Raw genomic sequence first — 21697 nt, 5'->3', positions numbered from 1 at the left:
GTAGCTTATAGTTCAATTTCTTTCTTTTTCTTTTGGTGACAGAGTCTTGCTCTGTTGCCCAGGCTGGAGTACACTGGCACTTGGCTCACTGCAACCTCTGCCTCCTGGGCTCAAGCGATTCTCCTGCCTCTGCCTCCTGAGTAGCTGGGATTACAGATGTGTGCCACCATGCCTGGCTACTTTTTGTAGTTTTGGTAGAGATGGGGTTTCACCATGTTGACCAGGCTGGTGTCGAACTCCTAACCTCAGGCGATCTGCCTGTCTCAGCTTCTCAAAGTGCTGGGATTACAGGTGTGAGCCACTGTGCCCAGCCTCATCGCTCAATTTCTGTGGCTTCAGCCTCAGTATGTTAGAAACACAGAACATTCTGTATGGAAATCATGGGGAATCTGCTGTAGGATTAAAGGCAGAATAGTGAAAGAGAGGTGGAAGGAAAGGAGGAACGGAAGGAAAAAGAAGGGGAGAGAAGGGAAAGGAACAGAAGGGAAAGGGGAGTAGGATAGAGGAGGGGAAGCAGTAGAAAGGATTCGTGTTTTACAAACCTCTACTTTGCAGCTGCTGCCCAGCCTAGGTGGACTTCTTCACATGTCTCTAGACTGGCATTCCAGAAATTGTCCTCATTCTCACGAGGACAGCAGTAACCCCCTCATGGGGTTGTTGGGACCAGGTGGGACATGCATTAATGGTCTTTTGGGAAAGCTTTTGTGATTCTGGGAATACCAGGATTTCTCCCTGGAAGGAAGGGCTCCTTTCAACAGTGAAGCCTTAGACAGCCTCACAAACCTGAGGCCCACGGAGATGGTGTGACTTGCCCAAAGCCACACGCTATGTAGAAGCAGGCAGGAGGAATGAGGACCCAAGCTATAGACTCATCACAATAACACCTTGGGTTGGTGATTCGGTGTGGCCTCCCTAAAAGACAAAATGACAAGGGAACTCTGGGGCCAGCCAGCCATGCCGAGACAGCCAGACCCGGGAGCTCAGCCTGCCCACTGGTGTTGCGGCTGTGCAGCTGGCCTTCCCCATGGGTTCCCTGGGACTGGCCTGAGACAGAATTATGAGGTGGCAATGCTGCCTCTTCTGTTCCCCCAGTGAGCTGCCCACATCCACCTGTTCCCTATTCTCCCATCAATCTTTGCCTTAGAGATATCAGTTATTCGTGCCTTTGGGAGAGTTTAGGCCAGTTACTCCTCTGGGAGGCATTTGCACAGGAAGCCTTCCTCTGCATTTCATTCCTGCCATTGTTGTGAGCCTGGGAGAGCAGCCTTAGGGAGGTCCTCTGTGTAAGGTGCTGGGCAGGAGGAAGGTGAAGGGCAGGTGATCTCTGAGAAGCAGTAAGAGGCCCTGAAGCTCCCAAGCCCGGCTTCCCTGTGGCTCCCCCTTCTTCCTTCTCTCCTGCCTGACCTCATCAACTTCCCCTCAAACAGACCTGGCAGCTGGAGACCCTCAGAAGGCTGGGTCTGAGCTCTTAGCATGCAGAGGGGGAAGGGAGCCTGCAGAGGGGGAAGGGAGCCTGCAGAGGGGGAAGGGAGCCGGCAGAGGGGGAAGGGAGCTGTGGGAGTGTTTCTGTTTCTGGAAGGTTGGTTCGGTTGGGAGCTTCTGACAAAGGACGATGCATTGTATTCCATGGCTTCTCAAAGAAAGGCCGCCCCACAGGCAGGCTGGTCACCCGGGAACAATGAGGTTGTCACCCTGCTTTTTCTGTGGATCAGCTGTTGGAGCAAAAGCGCGGGAAGGTGTTGGCAGCATACAAAGTGATTTCCAAAGAAAGCCTTCACTTCGCATTTCCACGTTCACAACAGTAAGCCTGTTTCAAGAGAGAGCCTCTTCGCTTTGCAAATGTGAATTTCTTGTAGAGAAACTTCCAATTTGTCAGGTCCCTTCATTCCGGGTATCTTCAGTATTTTCATGGAATTTTTAAAAATTGGCAAATATTTACTGAGCATCTAATACAGGCTACCTATCATGGGAACCCAAAGGAGGGTGAGACAAAGGAGGTCCACAGGCAGTGCCTTCTCCAGCGGAGCCGGGAGGCCAGAAGCCCCTGGAGGGGGTGCTAAGCCGCAGGCCTGAAGCCTTGCAGCTCTGAAGCTCCAGAGCCAGGTGTCTCCCTACTGCCTCCACTATGGGGAATGGAGATGTGAGGTCCTGGAACTCAGTTGCATCCAACCCAATTTCTTCAGGCCTAGCCAGGGTCCAAGCTCCAAGGCTAGGCCTGCGGGGTCCAGTCAACTCAAAGACCTGGAATCCCAGACAGACACGGCTCACTCACTCACTGAGCTGCCTGGGGACACCACTGGCATTTAAACCACGGCTACCTCATGGTGAGTTGCTTATGCTAGGCTTCAGTGTAGCTTTCCTTTGGATTAGAAATCCCATGAAGGCAAGACGGTGCACAGAAACAGGTGCACTTCAGAACTAACGTGCACAGCTTCCTGTTTTGCCTGCAAAGAAAGGAAACTTTCTTTTCCCTCCATATATTTTTTTTTAATTTGCACAGTATCGGTTTCCATCTTAGAATCTGCAATTGTTTTAGCCTCAGAATAGTCTTGTACTCCTTGAAGTCCCTGGAGCTTCCCAGAAGCCTGATTCTCCTTCTCCTCAGTTGGTAACTGGGACGGGAGATTTGTTACGTGGAGTCTATGATGGAACTTACATGAACGTGTTGATGTCTGTGCTCCAGAATCATTCCAGAACAATGCCCCGGGCCACTCAAGCTTAGGTAGCAGGACAGGTGGTCCTGGGGAGGGTGGCAGGCCCTTCAGCTCATACCTGCTGCTGGTGCTATGCGGCCATCACACCAGTTCTTCAATAAACAGCTCCTCAAGTTGCCCTCCACACATCTTTCTCAATGACATCATTATCTTTCCAGTGACAGTGACAGGAATTTGGAACCTGGGAGCTTCTTAGCGTCTCCTTCTCACACTCTGCCTCTGAGCAGCTGGGAATCCTGACCCGTCCATTCTTCTGCCTGCTTGCCTCCCTGAGCCAGGGCACTGAGTCAGCATTCACGGCCTGTTAGTGGCTTGCAAAGCAGAGCAGATGGACAGATGTGCTTGGGCAGCCTATTGATCAGCCCTCGGTGTGACCTGCCCAGACCTGGTTCTGTTCCAAGCACTGATCCTGTGGACAAGGTGTGTGCAAGGCCTGGAAAACAGCAGTGGACAAGTGTGAGGTGCTGGACCAAGTCCCTTGAGGAGAGCAGGGCCAGGAGGACTCCGGTCAGAGCCCCTCCCCATGCTGTCTTGAGGTGTCCCACTGGCTCACAGGAACCTCCTGGGCAGGAAATGTCTGTGTTTGACCCTGCAGGCCTAGCCTTGGAGCTTGGACCCTGGTTGGGCCTGAAGGAATTAGGTTGAATCGAACTGGGTTCCAGAACCTTACATTTCCATTCCCTGTAGTGGGGGGCAGGGAGGAGACCCCCGGTTCTGGAGCGTCAGATCTGCAAGGCCTCGGGCCTCTGGCTCAACACCCCCTTGAGGGGCTTCTGATCTCCTGGCTTTGCTGGAGAAGGCATGGCCTGTGGACCTCCTGCATTCCTGAGGCAGGCTGCGTGGCTAGCATTTGGAGGCTGGTGGAGGCTGACTGATTCCTAACCAAAGACGCTGTTGGTGTCTTCCGATGGAACATGCCTTTCTTTGCCTACTAGGTGTTATTCACAGGGATCCTTTAGTTAAGCAAATTTGCCTAGGCCCCCTGTTGGGTCATATTTTTCTTTTTTTTTTGTTTCAGGAGTCCTTAATTCCCCTCAGCACTGTTTGAGGTGAGCAACTACAACTACACAAGACAAAGACGAAAGACTTTTTCAGCTCAAAAATCCTGTGATTCTTTGATTCTAAGAAGAGATTTTCTGACAAGGAGTTTGCCTAAGGTAAGAGAATCCTGACTGCCCAGGATATTACAGTCACTAGGTGGTTTCCTGGGCAGGCCGGGCCCCCGCTGGGACCCCACACGTTAGCTCTTTTTGGGAGGGAGGCCAGTTCTTAAACTTCCTCAACACCTTCCTTCCCGCAGTGTCCACACGGCTTGTGTCTCCTCCCAGTTGCCGGCCTGCCGGCATGTGGGCTGCCTGTGGAGAGGGGCCGTAGGCCTGTGTTGTGAATGACGTCTGCAGGGCATGGGGTTGACTTTGAAGAAGGTGTGATCCTAAGTTGTGTTTGACCTGAGCTCCTGTCACCCCTGAAGGCAGCAGAGGATGTCCTGTCAGTGACCCAGGAGGACGGCTTCCTGAGCCCATTGCACAGAAGGGCTTTCGTGATTGGTTTGCCCTGCTGTGAGTTTTTCCCCTACCTTTGAAGGCCTAGATTGGGTTTCCCATTTCGTAGCCCTTTGGAAGGGCCAATGGCTCCCCATTTGACAGGCTGCCCTGAGCAGCAGGTCCTCCGTTTAGACCCAGCCTGCCCCAATCCCAGCTCTGATCTGACTCTTAGCTCTGAGGCTCCATTGAGTCCCTGGGCCTCAGGGACCCTGTTCAGGCTTTGCTGATGGTGGCATCAAATGATCTCTAAGCCACCTCCACGCTGGCTCTAACTAAGGCAACTGGTGATCTTCTCTTGCTGTTTGCAGTATTTGAAGACAAAAACCAGAACTTGTGCTGCATTCTCAAGAAAGACGAGACAACCGTTCCTGTACCTTACTCTTACTCTTAGATATCTGTATGAAGAAGTCCTGATGGGTGCATGCAAGCTAGGGAGCATCAAGGCTCCCATAGCATGAGCGCCAGCTGACCCCTGACCTTGTTGTCATCTGTTGCTCTGTTCGTGGCTCTGAAATTCGGGCAACCTGAGCCAGCTCATGTGTTCCTTACCCTTGTGCTTTTGCACTGCCCATCCCCGTCCCCTAGAACTCCCTCCAGTACAGTCTGCCCCACCTCATCCCATCCCATGCCATCCCATCCCACCTCACTCCATCCTACCCCATCCTACTGCATCCCACCCCATCCCATTCCATCCCAGCCCACACCACCCTGGCCCATCCCACCTCACCCCATCCCATCACCCCATCCCACCCCATCCCATCCCGTCTCACCTCACCCCATCTTATCCCATCACCCCATCCCACCCCACCCCATCCCATCACCCCATCCTACCCTATCCCAGCCTTTCCCATCCCACCCCATCCCATCCCATCCTGCCCCACACCAGCCCTTCCCACCCTGTCCCATCCCATCCCATCCCATCCCACCCCATCTCACCCCATCCCACCCCACCCCAAGGTAGGTGTTCTTGGGCTGCTACTGAACTTCTCAGATTCTGTCTTCTCACTTATAAAAGGCAAATTGGCAAGGTCATCCCCTTTTGCAGGTAAGTAAATGCGGAGGACATAGTCCACGTTAAATAAATGACAGCGACTGCTCTTTTGCTGGTTGTCATGCACATGAGCAAGGCAGTACCTGTTCTCCCCACCAAGGACAATCCAACCCTGCTACCCAGGTCCTACTCATGTCCTGAGCTCCTTCTCATACCTGCCACCGGATTTGGTTTTATATCCTACCTGGGCTTCAAGGGAGATAATTTAAAAAATCAGATTAGGTAAAATTGGAGTTGAATGATAATGGTAACTTCTCAGCTGCTTCAACCTCAGTTTCTGCCCTTTTTGAACTTGCCAAGGGGTGGGGGTGTCTTAACAGGCCCGCTCTGTGACTGTTACCACTGTTCCCATTTTAATGCAGCTATTTGTGTACTAGGTACCTCTCTCCCATGAAGCTGTGAACTACTTAAAGCACAGTGAGGAAAGGAAGGAAGGAAGGAAGGAAGGAAGGAAGGAAGGAAGGAAGGAAGGAAGGAAGGAAGGAAGGAAGGCAGGCAGGCAGGCAGGCAGGAAGGAATAATTAATGAATAATACTGCATTCAGGAAACTAGACTCAGTATTTTCAAAGTGACTCATACCCAGCCATCCTCTCCTTTGCCAGTTAGCATTGATAATCTTCAATTGCTCAACCACTTGTTTCTTTTAATTTTAACAATCTTACAGCTGAAGCTATCTAAGATTTATTCAGGAGAATATATTTTATAACACTCCCTTCTTCCTGTAAACATTGAAGGAAGGTTCGTGATATAGATGCTTGGCTAAAATTTGAAGGTGTGAAAGGACTGCTCTGTTCCTATTTATGATGTGGGAATGACTTTCCTTCACCACCAGCCTCGGTGGAATTTAATGACTGACCAAGAGGGAAGTAATTCATTCTTTCTGTCATCCTATTTTATTCCCCTGCCCCCCTTCCTCATGCTCTCCTTTCCTGCTCAGTTCCTATTATGATCTTTCTTTGTCAAAGATGTTTCTCATGATTAAGTGCTTATATCTTCTTCTCTCCAGCATATTTGTTTGGGTAGATTTAGGACAGATAAAAAAGCTGAAAATTGCCTGGTTTCTGTTTTCTCTAGAGGGAAAACCCTGAAAGATTTTTAGCTTATGGCATTTGATCAGTTTCGACCACTGTAAGATTCTCTGGCTTTTAGTTCTATAACCCTCCAGAAGTCTAGATCTTTTTGATATTAAAGAAAACATGCAAATTTTGAGTGAGTTACCGAGTTCCATCTAATTGTTTCCGTTTTCCAGAGACTAAGGACAGAGGACCACTGGGAAGGCACATAAGGAAACAAAAGGGACTTTGACCCAGAGACTGGACCCTGAGTCTGTATGAAAGAGGAGGTGATAGTGTTACTAAGAATTTCTTGCTTTGAGCTAGTTTCATTCTGGGTGAAGTCTGTACTTGAAGTTCCTCTCCTAACCTAGCGATGGTTACAGGTGGGGCCAAAGTTAATGGAGAACCTGGACTAACAGCCTCACCACCTTGGGTCACTTTCAGTAACCACCAGGCCTACCTGGAAGTGCAACTCTGGGTCATGTGGAAGTGAAAACTGCAGTGGTAGACATCCAGTCTCTATTCTGGGGGCTCTGACTTGGTTCTCCGCTCACCTATCAGAAGGGCTGGCTTGGCATGGACTTATTTAGTGTCTTTCTTTATGGAAGTCAAAAAGCCTTTATATGTAGCCTTGTCTTTCATTTGTCCCAAGAAGCTCTATTGGCATTAGAAGCAAAGATATCTGCAACTAAAGTTTTCCATAACTTGCATTTTTGTCCCAGGTTTTATGGCCCTTAGCAGAACATTGCTGAGTCCTGCTCTTACGGCCAGAATACCAGAGTCTTAAAATCTGCGACCAGGGGCTTCTGATCAGGTAGGCTTGGGCCCCTGGCTCAAATCTTACCTGCTTTACCAGCAATAGATAACAATTCCTGCCCCCTTTCTCCTCTGTCCTTCAGCAAGGGCAGGAGCTGAAGTTGAAACAGCTGAAAAGCTACAAAGAGTAGTCAACTGCTGTTTTTCCCAATTCTGTTTTTCTGATTATCTCTTCTGAGGTCCAGTTAAAACATAATGCAGTTTCGGTCAATTCTGCTTCTAAATCTCAGCCGTGAAGGAACCGGGAAGGTGCTCAGTAGCCACTATTAACAATTGTTCCTTACAACCACATGGTGGCACTGTTGAAGACCTGTCCTGCACAGCCTGGTGAACACACATCCATTGTATTGATGCCTTTGTTTTCTCCATTTCTGCATAAGCTGAGATTGTGGTCTATGGGTGGCCTCCCAGGGTGCAGTTCCACAGTTCATACAGATAGGCTTAGCCAAGCTTTCCCTGCCACAGGACACAGCGCTTGGTTGGCTATGTTTAGGAGTTACCAGCACAAGCTATGCCAGGAGCAGCCCTTCTCAACAAGACTTCAGGCCTTATATTGAGTCCAAGCCAGCAAATAGACTCTCAGTGACTTCCTGGTGAATTCCTCTTGGGAATCTTGGGACAGGGACACTATTAGTCTTGACAGATTCTCAATTTTGAATGTCTGGGTCTGTCTTTTTTTTCCTAATAGGCTTTTGGCTTCTTCTACAAATTTTTCACCTCCCATCTTCTGTGACCAGTTCTTCATACCCAGGGGAGGAGATATTTGCTATTGTTCTAATATGAAATGTTCATTAGATCACCAACTCCTATCCATCACTGCAGCCACACTTACACAACACTTCTTTGTCAGAATGGATGTATCAAGTTGCTTCAAAACTCATCTTCTTTGTTCAATGAAGAGTCAAGTGGTTGGTGAGGAGCAAATAGTTTTTGGCATTCAGCTACGAAAGACTCACAACTACTTTAAAAAATTTTTATTTTTAATTTTTTTTGAGACGAAGTCTCACTTTGTTGCCAAGGCTGCAGTATAGTGGTGCAATCTCTGCTCACTGCAATCTCCACCTCCCAGGTTCAAGTGATTCTCCTGCCTCAGCCTCCCTGAGTAATTGGGATTACAGGTGTGTGCCACCATGCCTGGCTAATTTGTTATATTTTTAGTAGAGACAGGTTTCACCATTTTGGCCAGGCTGGTCTCGAACTCCTGACCTCCAGTGATCCACCCGCCTTGGCCTCCCAAAGTGCTGGGATTACAGGTGTGAGACACTGCACCTGGCCACAACCATTTAGAAAATTGTTTGAATGTAGCATTCATGATCTGTGAGCTATGGAAGCTTTAATTTCACTACAAACTATTCAATATAAGAAAGTCTCGCTAGTTGTCTGGGCACAGTGGCTCATGCCTGTAATCCCAGCACTTTGGGAGGCCAAGGTGGGCGGATCATCTGAGGTCAGGAGTTCAAGACCAGCCTGGCTAACATGGTGAAACCCCCGTTTCTACTAAAAATACAAAAAATTAGCCAGGCATGGTGGTGTGTGCCTGCAGTCCCAGCTACTTGGGAGGCTGAGGCAGGAGAATCACTTGAACCTGGGAGGCAGAGGTGAGATTGCATCATTGCACTCCAGCTTGGGCAACAAGAGTGAAACTTCATCTCAAAAACAACAACAACAACAACAACAACAACAACAACAACAAAAAACAACAAAAAAGTCTCACAGGTCATTTATTGGTAAATTGACCTATATTTCTAAAATTCGAAAAGTGGTTTCTAAAATGTAAGCAATTTCTTTCAGAAAAATAAGTTCTTCAAAACTTGGGGGAATATATTTTAAATGATTTTAAAATTTCTATTATTAAAAAGTAATCTATGTTAAAAATAATTTTCAAAAAGGGTTAAAATCATGACTTATACAAACACGAATGAATGACTAGCAAAGCTTTACTTTAACTCATTTATTAATAAAAGAACCAATAAGATATTACTACCAGTTCAAAAGCGAATTTAAAATATACATACATAGGAAATCAGAGACACTTTAGTGAATTTACAAATAGATGCAAAACTGGTCAATAACCCCAGAGAAATAATCAAGTGCATCACCACCAAACAAAATTTGCATTTCTGTGGACACAAATCACCTGCATTACTATCAGTTTTCTACAGTTTACAGTTGTAAAATAGCTCAAAGACAAGGAAAGTTAGTGAAAACTTGGAAGGGTGAACTAGGCAAGACAGACTACAGCCTTTTTTTTCTGGTCCATTTCAAAGTCTTACACAATTTTTATAGACACTTGCTAGATTCTAAGTTCAAAGAAGGCATAATGGATAGCTAGTAGAACATTTTAACAATGATCTCTTCCTTTCACCTTATGCAAAAATTAACTCAAGATGGATTAAAGACTTAAATGTAAGACCTAAAAACCATAAAAGCCATAGAAGAAAACCTAGGCAATACCATTCAGGACATAGGCATGGGCAAGGACTTCATGACTAAAACACCAAAAGCAATGCCAACAAAAGTCAAAATAGACAAATGGGATCTAATTAAATGAAAGAGCTTCTGCACAGCAAAAGAAACTATCATCAGAGTGAACAGGCAACCCACAGAAGGGGAGAAAATTTTTGCAATCTATCCATCTGACAAAGGGCTAATATCCAGAATCTGCAAGAACTTAAATAAATTTACAAGAAAAAACAACCCCATCAAAAAGTGGGCAAAGGATATGAATAGACACTTCTCTAAAGAAGACATTTATGCAGCCAACAAACATGAAAAAAAGCTCATCATCACTGGTCATTAGAGAAATGCAAATCAAAACCACAATGAGATACCATCTCATGCCAGTTAGAAAGGCAATTATTAAAAAGTCAGGAAACAACAGATGCTGGAGAGGACGTGGAGAAATAGGAATGCTTTTACACTGTTGATGAGAGTGTAAATTAGTTCAATCATTGGGGCGTCAGTGTGGTGATTCCTCAAGCATCTGGAACCAGAAATACCATTTGACCCAGCAATCGCATTACTGGGTATATACCCAAAGGATTATAAATCATTCTACTATAAAAACACAGGCACACATATGTTTATTGTGGCACTGTTCGCAATAGCAAAGACTTGGAAGCAACCCAAATGCCCCTCAATGATAAACTGTATAAAGAAAATGTGGCACATATACACCATGGAATACTATGCAGCCATAAAAAAGGATGAGTTCATGTCCTTTGCAGGGACATGGATGGAGCTGAAAACCATAATTCTCAGGAAACCAACATAGTAACAGAAAACCAAACACCGCATGTTCTCACTCATAAGTGGGAGTTGAACAATGAGAACACATGGACACAGGGAGGGGAACGTCACACACCAGGGCCTTTCTGGGAGTGGGGGGCTATGGGAGGATAGCATTAGGAGAAACACCTAATGTAAATGACGGGTTGATGGGTGCAGCAAACCACCATGGCACATGTATACCTATGTAACAAGCCTGCACATTCTGCACATGTACTCCAGAACTTAAAGTAGAAAAATAATATTAAAAAACAATGATCATAATTGATTTTAGTGCCCAAACTTTAAATTAATGGATAAGTAATCAAAACAGAAATTTCTGATATGCTAATTTCAGATTATTCTTAGCCACTCTCTTGCTACATTCTTTGTGGTTTTCTTTGTGGTGTACTAGAAAGCGCACTAGACTTGGAGATGGAGGTTGTATTCTCAGAGGCATGATTTACTTGTTGACGTGGCTTTTGTCAAGTTAACTCAATCTCTCTGAGCCTCAGTGCTCTCCCTGGAAAATGGGGATACTTATTTACTCTACAAAACTCACCATATCACTGCTTAGCAGATTCAATGAGAGGATGCATGGTGATGAGCCACAAAGGTATCCCTCCTCCAGACCCTGCCAAGGAGGTCACATTCACACATCACTATCTGTTCTGCAGCTCCACTTTGACGTCCTAGAGTCATCTCAAAACTAACTAGGCCAAAGCTCTTCTGTTGATTCCCACTTTCATCCCTCAAAACTTATTTTGTTTCATGGCATCACCATCCACCCAGTTTCTTAGTCCAAAAACCCAGGGTTCATTGAGGATTAACCATTTCCTTTACCCCTCCCATCTAATCTAACACCACACCTTATTGGCTTTACTTTCAAAGTATCTTTCAAGTCTCACCATTCTCACAATTTCCAATGTTACCACCCGAGACCAAGCCAATGCCAGCTATTCCCTGGACTTTTCCATTATGGTCTCTTAATCTTGAGTTGGTCTTTCTACAACCAGTCTTTCCCGCCTAAATTCCTTTCCCCCAAAGCAGCCAGAATGACCTTCTAACACATGTATATCACAGCATATCACCCCTCTATTAAAAATCTCCCAATGGATTTATATTGCATTCATAATGAAGAGGAGCCGAGCGTGGTGGTTCACGCCTGTTATCCCAGCACTTTGAAGGCTGAGGTGGGCGGATCATGAGGTCAGGAGTTCAAGACCAGCCTGGCCAGCATGGTGAAACCTCGTTTCTACTAAAAATACAAAAAGTTAGCCAGGCATGGTGGCGGGTGCCTGTGGTCCCAGCTTACTCGGGAGGCTGAGGCAGGAGAATCACTTGAACCCAGGAGGCAGAGGTTGCAGTGAGCTGAGATCACACCACTGCACTCCAGCCTGGGTTATAGAGCGAGAGTCTGTCTCAAAAAAAATAAATAAATAAATAAAAAAGGTGAAATTCCCCCACGCCTCAAATCTTAAACGGACTACCTCATGTCCTAAAAGAACGACATGTCCTCATGTCCTAAAACAACTACCTACCGTGCCGTCCAACTCTCTGCCCTGGCGTCTTTATTTCCCTTTGGCTGCCTGGCTCCAGTCACTCTGGCCTTAATGTTCTGTACTGGGCCGTGCCCCTTCCTGCCGCAGGGTTGTTGAATTTGCTGTGTCCTCTGCTGAGAACATTTCCTCCGAAGATTCAGAACTCAGATCAAGTTTCACCTTTTAAAGAGGCCTTCCTTGGCCATTATGGTAGAATTTTCTATTAGTTTCGTCTAGCTCTCTGTCTTTAGATGCATCTTTTTCTTTATCCTGTCAGTCCATTCTGCATATCTGAACCCTTCCCCTTCTCCCATTGGGTTTTCATCTGTTTTCCCACCTCTTCTCTTACTCAACAGACCTCGCAGAGCACACCATCACGCTTGCATATTGCTTGTGGTTTTTACTGAAATAATTTTGTTTGTCCATTCCTACCTTTAAAGGCAATGAATAAAATTATTTCTATTTATTTGCCTCTAAAAAGTGAGGCCCACCCAACGCAAATTGATTTGAACACATTTACAACTCTCGCTGCATGTTTCTGTAAGTCTATGGCTCTTAATGGAAAACCACCACCACCACCACCTTGAGGCTCTTCGTTGGTGTTTTAGACACAGGCGTTAGTTCTTGTCCCTACAGTAAGAAATTCTAGAACGGTACATTTCCATTGTTAGTGGAAACATGGAACGCAAAGTGTTCTATGAAAACAGGCTTCGGCTTATATTCATAGGTTCTTGGATTTGGTTTATTTTCCTTTACTCATCATTGCACTGAAAGACTTTCTTTTACATAATTTTTTTATCCCCCAGGGAAGATAAAAAATTTTCTCGTGATACACATGAATTTTAGAATCCTTGAATAATTAGAGAAATCAGGTGAGCTAAACGTACAAGTCATTATAAATTTTGTAGAAGAGTTTTACTTTAGAAGAACTTTGTGCCTAAATGTTTCTACCCATAAAAAATTGGTTGAATCAAAGCAAACAACTAAGAATGAAAATGGACAGTAAACAAAGGTGAACGTGGGTTAATGGGGAACAGTCACTACTACACAAAGTTTCTAAAACATGTGCTTGCCTGCAATTTCTGCAGGCTGCTACTTCTAGTGTGAAATGTGCATGTCCCTCCCAGAGTCTGCCCCTTATAATATTATAAAGTGTAAACATGCTTTTAATTCAGTTAAATGATCTTGCTGTATAAATTAGCCTGGTTCGCATTGACCACGCAATATTCTGTAATGCAGAGCTTGTGTTCTATGTGGAATAGAACCCTTTGTACTGCTCCAAAACCAAATATTTAATCTGTCACTCTAATCTTGGATATTTGGAATCTTCTCCATATATATCATGAGATATTCTTCAAAAGAATAAGCTTTTGTTTCACTACCAAGAGGTGAGTGCATTTTGAAATCCACTGGAACCTCACAGGTATTGAATCTCTTCTGTGCAAATTTGGGTGTGGACCATGGAAACTTGTAAGTCTACAGAAACTAAACCAGAGCAGGTTTTATAGTTGGGCCTAAAATACAGTTCCTAGGGTTCACTTTAAAAATATTTTCAATTTTTTCGTGGATTTTATGCAAATGTTTTGTTGTTGTTTGATTTTTTTTTGGTCTACACCTGGGTTTAATTCCTCCACTATTAGGTACTCACTGTGCTGTGATGGTTTGAATGCAGGCTTGGCCTCCTCTCCAGCCTGTGACTACTGGGAAGACAGTGCACCTGTCCTATTCACCTTTGTATCTCTGGTGTCTCACTCAGGATTGGGCACAGGTACGTCTTGTAGTACATGTTCAGTGAATAAATGATAGTGCATCTCAATGATCCATGGTTTAGAGGCCAGCGTGGACATTTTGTATTTCAGTACTTAATCAAGTTCAGTCTGTGACCTGGGAAGACCCACAGTAGTAGTAATATTTTCCCTGTGTTTTTGGTTACGACATGTTCATGTTGCTATTTATGTTTGGAAAATGTCCAAGGTTGCCACTATAATGGAATCACTTTCATTTGAGAATAGACTGAAGGTTGGATAGAAGATAGGATGAAATAGACAATGCCATGGGGGCGCTGATAGAGTGAAAACCGTGAGAGCTCACTTAGGCTAAAGATCGCACAGTTACCCTTCAATCTGCCCAGACCTCAGGTGTGCTTCCTGCATCCAGCTGTCTTGTACTCTGTCATGCCCAATCCACAATCCCTAAGGATTAGACTGTAGGACTTGAAGGAAGGAAGGATAGAGGCAACTATGGTGGAGTGTGATCACTTGGCTTGTAATCAGAGGCTACAGAACCAAGATTTTGGACTTTTAGTCATGCAAACTTGAGCCCTCAGCAAAACAGGAATCGTACTGCTGAATTCAGAGGTTTTTTTTGTTGTTGTTGATTAAGTAAAATATTACAAGCTGGAGAACAGAGGCTCTGACCAGTGGCCAGGCAAGGTGATGGGCCTTACATTTTTGTTAGCTGTTTTCTCATTTTCTTAATGAATGTTGTATTTATTCTTCCACAAATTCAATAGTGCTTGCCAAGGACCTGCTATGCGCCAGGGGCTGCTGGAGCTGGGAACCTAATGATCGCAGTGTCAGCCTCTGCCAGCCTTTGTGTGTGTAGCAGGGGTGGTTTTGAGTCCCACCATCTTCCATCCCTCATGCTTGGAGAACCTGAGGACACACAGGGTAAGTGATAGCCCAAATTGGGAGGAACCCTGACACCAGGTCTGAGAGCCTCCTTCAGAGAAGCTATTTGTAGCATCTCGGTGATTTAGCTCCCAAATCTTATTAAAAAATGAATGGATCAGTCAGGTGCTATGGTTCTCACCTGTGATTTCAGCAATTTGGGAGGCTGAGGTAGGTGGATCACTTGAGGTCAGGAGTTCAAGACCAGCCTGGCCATCAGGGCGAAACTCACGTCTTGACAAAATATACAAAATTTAGCTGGGTGTGGTGATGCACACCTGTAATCCCAGCTACTAGGGAGGCTGAGTCAGGAGAATCGCTGGGACCCAGGAGGTGGAGGTTGCAGTGAACCGAGATTGTGCCACTGCACTCCACCTTGTGCAACAGAGCAATACTCTGTCTCAAAATAAATACATAAATTTAAAAAAAGAATGAATGGATCCTGTGATCTGGGGTCTAAATAGTGTTATTTTTGTTGACCTCTTACCTGTGTGGATTTCTTACAGATTTGGTAAAAGAATCTTATTCCATCAGAAGCAATCCTTAGCTTTATTTCAAGATTTCCCCTAGTATGTAAACCAGAACAAGACATAGACCTGTGAGATACTATGTGAAAAAGGGCACAATGGTCAAACAATTTGGGGAGCATTTCTTGCTCCATCCTGCTCCTAGAGAGTCCTGGTGGACCTGAGATTTTGGGAAGATGCAGACATGCCAAACCCTAGTGTTGTGTACCTCTGAGGCTGCTACTGGAGTAACAAAGGTAAGGTTATCAATATTTAATTAATTAACCTCTGTGTTGTTTATAAGGAGCATGTATTTTTTTATAAGTTAAATAATCATATAAAATAAAGAAAACAATAAAAAAAGGAGATCAAAAAAGGTTCTGAGAAGTCCTGCCATAAGGAAACCTAGTATGTCCCAAATGTTTCCCACCAGGTAACACTTAACTGGTTCTTATACCGAATTTTTTGGGAAGTGTTTTCTTAGGAAACACTTCCTAAGTTTGATAAACTTAGATTGATAAACATCAATCTTCCTTGACTGCATAAATCTCAGAATAATTTAACTTTACAGCTAGAAGTAATAAAACATGGCCCCTGTGCCTCACTGCGCTAGAAAATAAAGTGATGCCTGCAGAGGTCATGTGGCTTGCCTGAGGTGATCCAGTGGAGGCCGACCAGAGGCTCCCATCCCCTTTACCAGGAAGGTGAAGCTGCCCACACCTCACTTTTGTTAATAATGACACTGTTAAATTAAGCTAAATTTGGCCTGAGGAGGCCTCCATACCTAGAGTCCCTAGGTAACAAATTGCAACCTAACTTAGTATGTAACTAACTGAAAGCCCACCTTTGAAGTATGCTTTTGTGTCGTAACTGAGTCTCAGCCAATCACAGCAGCGGAGCTTCAGTGAATCCCAGCCGGCCAACTGATCAGACCACGTTCAAATATGGCAAAGGCTGCCTGTAATCAGTCAGGCGGTTTCTGTACCACACTTCTGTTTTCTGTCCACACATGCTGCCTGCGCACTTGCAGAGCAGACAACTTTCTGAACCTCTCTTCTGGTTCCAAGTGCTGCCCAATTCAAGAATTGTTCTTTGCTCAAACTCTGTTGAGTTAATGTATCTAAAGTTTTTCTTGTAACAATACCATTGCCATTATAACAGCCATTAACAACAGGGAAATGTGTACAGGGGATGCTACCAGCTCTGCTGTGCGTATCGTGCTAGGAGCCTTTAACATCTCAAGACTTCAGAAAAGATAAATAATTTTTCAGATCTGGGCTCAGGGACCTGCTGTCACTACCCTGGGCTTTAAGAACATGTTGTCACCCTTTTCTCTCCTGACACTGCCTACTCCATCAGGAAAGGGTCTGGTGAGGGCTGATTTTAGCTCTTCCATGCATGGCTGCTATCCTGAGTCCCTGCTTCCTTGACATGCCTTCCGCCTGGCTTCCTGTAGGTCTCTGTAAGTGGCAGGGAAGCCAGATGCACGGGAAATGATGGACTCTGAGCCTTTCTCCCCTAAGACCCAACAGAACACTTCATAGGGAACTCCTGTGGTTATTAACCAGCTTCCTCTGCCAAATGAGAAAGCCGGCTGCCCCCTCGCACTCTAGGCTCTTGAAAGGTCAGACTTCTGACTCTAAAAGTGACCCAGATGAGACGCTGAAAGGAATGGTGGTTACAAGGGAGGGGACAAGAGGCACAGCTGTATTTCTAGGGACACCAAATACAGGGGGGCAAAGCCATAGATTTTGATTTTCACACTCCTTAATGTAAAAAATAAAACAAAACAGAACGCAACTGGCATGCTTGCAAACACAGGGTCTGAAGTCCCTGTGGGAATAACCAGCCAAAGAAAAGCGAATGTGGGAAGGGGGAATGGGATTGTATCAGGCTTCTTCACAATGGGAGGTCACCTCAAATCATTTATAAAAGGTAAGTGCTGGCACAGCCCGGCGGGCCCTGAGCACCACGCTGCAGGTGTGATTTATGAGGGAGAGACTGACTATAAATCAAACCCCTTTGTTTTAAGTAGTAGTTTCAGTGCAGCAGATTAATTTACATGCAAAGAGAATGAAAAAAATTGCAATGTATTATAATCTACAAATATCACAGAATTAGATTCCAAATTCGAACAAAGCATTCCCACTGACTCTTTGACCCCCACTGTAGAACAAGTGCTCTTGTGTAGCGTTCTTTAGCGGGCAGGGATGAGATAGTGACTGTTTGGGTCTTCAGGTCACCAGGGAGAGTGGTTTGTTGGAATCCTGAGTGAAAAGCTTCAGAGCTAGAGACCAAAAAAAGTAATTCCTTTCGCTGTTGGCGTGACCTGGTGGCCAGACTCTCAGGGTATCTTTGTTAGTAAAAAATCTTGCATTGTCTTCATTTTTGTTACCATATTTGAACTTTGGTATGTTGCTGCTCTTGGTGTTAATATATTATAAAAGAGGGAGACAAGATTCTAGGCCAGTTCTCATCAGCCAATGTATAGCTGGGGATGAGAGAGAAGAGCCAGTTCAACTGATGCTGGGAATTTCCATCATATGTGTATTTGTTCTATTTATTTGGATCTTTGATTGTCCTTACTGTCTTAATGGCTCATGGTTATTTCACATATGTAAATCTCGTACTGCTCAAGAGGTGAAAAACTTCCTGAGAGCAGAGCTGAAATCTTTGGTTCTCATATCTTTCTCAAAATGCCTAGCACTTTGTTTGGGAAAGAATAGATTCTCGGGATGCACTTGTTGATTTGAATCAAATGTCTGTGAAAACGGGAGAGAGCCATTGCCATGAATAATCAGAACCCTAGGGTTATTCAAAGCCCTCATTGCAGCTCTTAAATTTAGCTCTCTTTTCCCTCAAGCCTTTTATCATAAATACCATGAGGGGGAAGGAAAGAGGATTATGATATCATCTCTATTTGCCTCTCCTACCCTCCTGCTGGTACTGAAATGATCAGGAGAGTCGAAAAATGCTCAAAAACCAACAGAAGGGAAGAGATGCAAAAGGCTCAGAGAACCATGCGTGAGAGGCTTTGCCTAGAATGACTGAGACGGACTGTCATCTTGTAAGCTACTACCTGTTTTTGGTTTGGTGATGATTTTGTACCCATTTGTGTATGCGGTTTTGCATTTGTGTACTTTGGGGTTTCAGGTTGAATTCGAAGTCTATTCTTTCAAGGACGGAAGGGAATTCCTAACAGTGCGCTGACAGTAAAGTTCATGACAAAGAGCATCTGCATGCTATTATTATCGATTTGGGTATTCTTGGATATTTTTATCCTTTTTGCCCCAAAACAAATGATTTTCACTGAATTCCAAATGTTCTGTTTCTACTCAAATTATAGATCATGATGTGAATCTATTAGAGAGTGATATGGCCTAAAGATGGCCTACCGATTGTCAATATGTTCTAGATTTGCATATAGGTGCTGGTAGGCTATATTACCTGTGGGCAGTGCTCAGTGGATTTTAGCTAAGACAGTGGCCGTGCCATAGAAATCCCAGGGGGAAACTGAGGTTGAGCCAGGCGGGTAAAGGGCGAGCCAGAATGTTTCCGGAACTGCTCATTCATTCCTTCATCAACCGTTTATGAAGTACCTTTTGTAGTCCAGGCATTGTAATTGGTGCTGAGAATATAGTGATGAGGACAATGGAATCTACACCCTCAAGGGCCTGGGGCTTCTCAGGAAAGAGAGACTCTGGCAACAGAGCATGTTCAGGGCTATGGCAAGGATACCCCAGAGAGCCTAGGCCCTGTACCAACCAACCTAGTGGAGTTGATGGGGGCATGGAGGGGTATTGGGACACATTTCTGAAGGAGAAGATATTTGACCTACTTTTGAGTGGTTTGTTCTTTAGGCAAAAAGGAGAAAAGGGTGTTTCAGCTATGCAGACAGAAACCAGGTTTTGTAAAGACAATATCTGAGTAAGGTATGTTTTCCAAAATGTAAATATGATACAAAATTAAACCTTCTTTAATTGATATCTTAAAACATTGATTATCGTGGCACATTAGAGGAGGCACTAGGCTGAACTGCTCAAAAGAATAAACTCTGGTATTGTTTTCCAGACTCAATAGTTAGCACTATTGCCTGGCACAGAACAGAGGCTAAGTTCGTGTTTGAGGAAGAATCAGTTAACTCTTAAATTTTTATGTCCTTGATCCCTTTTTAACACTAAACAATTAGTAGTAGAAGAAAATGTAATTGTAGTTTGTAATTTAATGGCTATTGTGGATATAAGGATGACCTTTTTACAATCTCTAGTAAAGTTTACTCTGCGTTGTCAAAGCCTATTTTTCTTTGTACACAAATCAGCATGATTCTTCTAAAGTGAAAAATAATTTTGCTAAGTGATCCACTGCCTCGCTGACCCAACGGAAGAAAGCAGTGGTTTTTGTTTTTGAGAATGAACATTTTAAAATAGGAGGAGCCCACAAACTGCGGGTACCCTTTGTGCCACACTCAGAAGTAGGGCACGCGTTTCTTGCTTTTCAGACTTCTCACCTACCCACACAAAGAAACCACAAACGGGGAATTAGGACTGAAAGAGTCAAGTGGCGTGGGCTTATCGTCCTCAGCAGGGCCATCTAAGAGGGCACACCACTTTCCAAAAGAACTGAGCTGAGACCCCAATTCTGAAAAACCATCCTAGCTGCACGTCTACACCATTTGCCACGGGCTAGTAACTTGTGCAGTGTTCTGTTAGAGTGAGTTCACTCAGTGTCCTCACAATGGCCTTTTGAGAGGGAGGCTATGATCATCCTTATTTTACAGATGGGGACTTTGGTTAAGAGTTTGCTCAGGGTCACCAGCTTGTCGGTGCCAGCACTGAGGCTTGCGTCCTGGTGACCTGGGTGGCAGGTCCCATGCAGACTCACATTGTTTTGACCCACTGCCTCCCTCCCTCCATTCTGAGGAAGGTGAAATGCCACAAAATGGATAACACAGTCACACTATAATGATGCTAAGATGCTCTGTGGTTAAAAGCAACATAAAAAGATATAAGGCTAAGCTTTTAATTTAAAACAACTTTAAATGTTATAAGAGAATCATGATTAGAATAGGTATTGTTTTTCTCAACAGTTTCCAAGATAGGAATTTTGAGACCCAGAATTTTTAGGAATATTTTAAGGCTCCAAAGATAAGAATCCTTGAGAACTAACTATGGAATGAGAAACACTGCCAGTAAATATATATTTCCTTCATATTGGTCAAAATATATTTTATTTATATTTTGGACCGTTCTTATATACATATGATACAACACTCAAAAGTATAAAGAGAGTACAGTGAAAAGCCGGCCTCCCTTCCATATCCGATTCCCTTCCTTAGAGGCAACCGGTGTGAGAGCTTCCTTCTATAGATATTTTATGCATATGTAAGCTTATGTGTCTACATAGGTTATTTTTTATTTTTTGCTGGGGAGGGCACAAATGTATTTGTTTATTTGAAACTGAGTCTCACTCTGTCACCCAGGTTGGAGTGCATTGGTATGATCTCGGCTCACTGCAACCTCTACCTCCTGGGTTGAAATTATTCTCCTGCCTCAGCCTCCCGAGTAAGCTGGGACCACAGGCACCCGCCACCATGCCCAGCTAATTTTCTGTATTTTTAGTAGAGATGGGGTTTCACCATGTTGGCCAGACTGGTCTTGAACTCCAGAACTCAAGTGATCCGCCCGCCTTGGCCTCCCAAAGTGCTGGGATAACAGGCGTGAACCACCGCTCCCAGCCAGAAATTTACTATGTGTAAATACTTAAGTGCTTTGCTATTTTCACTTTAAATTATATGCTGAAGTTCAATATGAACTTGGTCTACAGCAGCATATTGAATTTCATCAATCTGATCATGAGTTGGAAAAGTGATTGATTTCTTTATATAAAATTTGCATACAGCTATCTTACTAAATTATTTACTGTTTCTGATAGTTTTTCAATGATTTCCTTTTATTTTCCAAGCTAAAAGTCATATAATCTGAATTCCTTTTTCCAAGTTTTATACTTCATATGTATTTTTCTTATTAGCTGGATGACCAAATATCTGTGAAACAGAGTCAGTAGTTGTGATCATGAGCTTTCTTATCTTTTTCTTGACTAAATTGGAAGCTTCTAGCTTTCCTCTGTTAGACAGTCTGACTTTCAGATAACACACACCCACACAAACTAAATATACACAAACACATATTTAATTGGCATTTTAAAATAAATGTTATATTTTTATATCAAGTTGAGAAATCATCTACCTATTACCATATTTAAGAATAATTAATAGAAATGGATATTGACTTATGTAAAATGCCTTTTCCATCACATATGGAGATGATCTTTTGATTTTTCTTTTGATATAATGATTTATATTAATAGATTCAGTGATATTTAATAATTCTTATATTCTGAAATTTATATTGCTTGGTTGTCATATATTGTTCTTTTAATATTTTTGTTAAGGATTTTTCATTGTTCTTCTAAAATGAGATTTTCTTGTTTTGGGTCCTCTTTGTTGTTGTTCATCAATATAATGCTGGCTTTAAA

General features: G+C 44.0%; 2 long non-coding RNA genes across 4 annotated transcripts in view; one reads left to right on the top strand and one right to left on the bottom strand.

Moving 5' to 3' along the window:
- The window catches only part of LOC105486529 (uncharacterized), an 18941-nt gene extending 6614 nt beyond the window's left edge, over nt 1-12327 (bottom strand). For all 3 annotated transcript variants that reach the window (XR_011611435.1, XR_003019123.2, XR_011611436.1), the window contains exons 1-2: nt 11989-12327; nt 11010-11081 (exon numbers count right to left, since the gene is read on the bottom strand). This is a non-coding gene — a long non-coding RNA (uncharacterized lncRNA). The remainder of the gene's footprint in view (nt 1-11009; nt 11082-11988) is intronic.
- The window catches only part of LOC139355339 (uncharacterized), a 161357-nt gene extending 139925 nt beyond the window's left edge, over nt 1-21432 (top strand). The window contains exons 2-4 of the long non-coding RNA XR_011611434.1: nt 3733-3871; nt 13629-14657; nt 15164-21432. This is a non-coding gene — a long non-coding RNA (uncharacterized lncRNA). The remainder of the gene's footprint in view (nt 1-3732; nt 3872-13628; nt 14658-15163) is intronic.
- Nucleotides 21433-21697: the final 265 nt, after the last annotated feature.

Source organism: Macaca nemestrina, chromosome 13 (genome assembly GCF_043159975.1).
Source record: "Macaca nemestrina isolate mMacNem1 chromosome 13, mMacNem.hap1, whole genome shotgun sequence".
In the NCBI taxonomy this organism is placed as follows: domain Eukaryota; kingdom Metazoa; phylum Chordata; class Mammalia; order Primates; family Cercopithecidae; genus Macaca; species Macaca nemestrina.
Note: the sequence above shows the minus strand (reverse complement) of the source record. Positions and strands in the feature narration are given on the sequence as shown.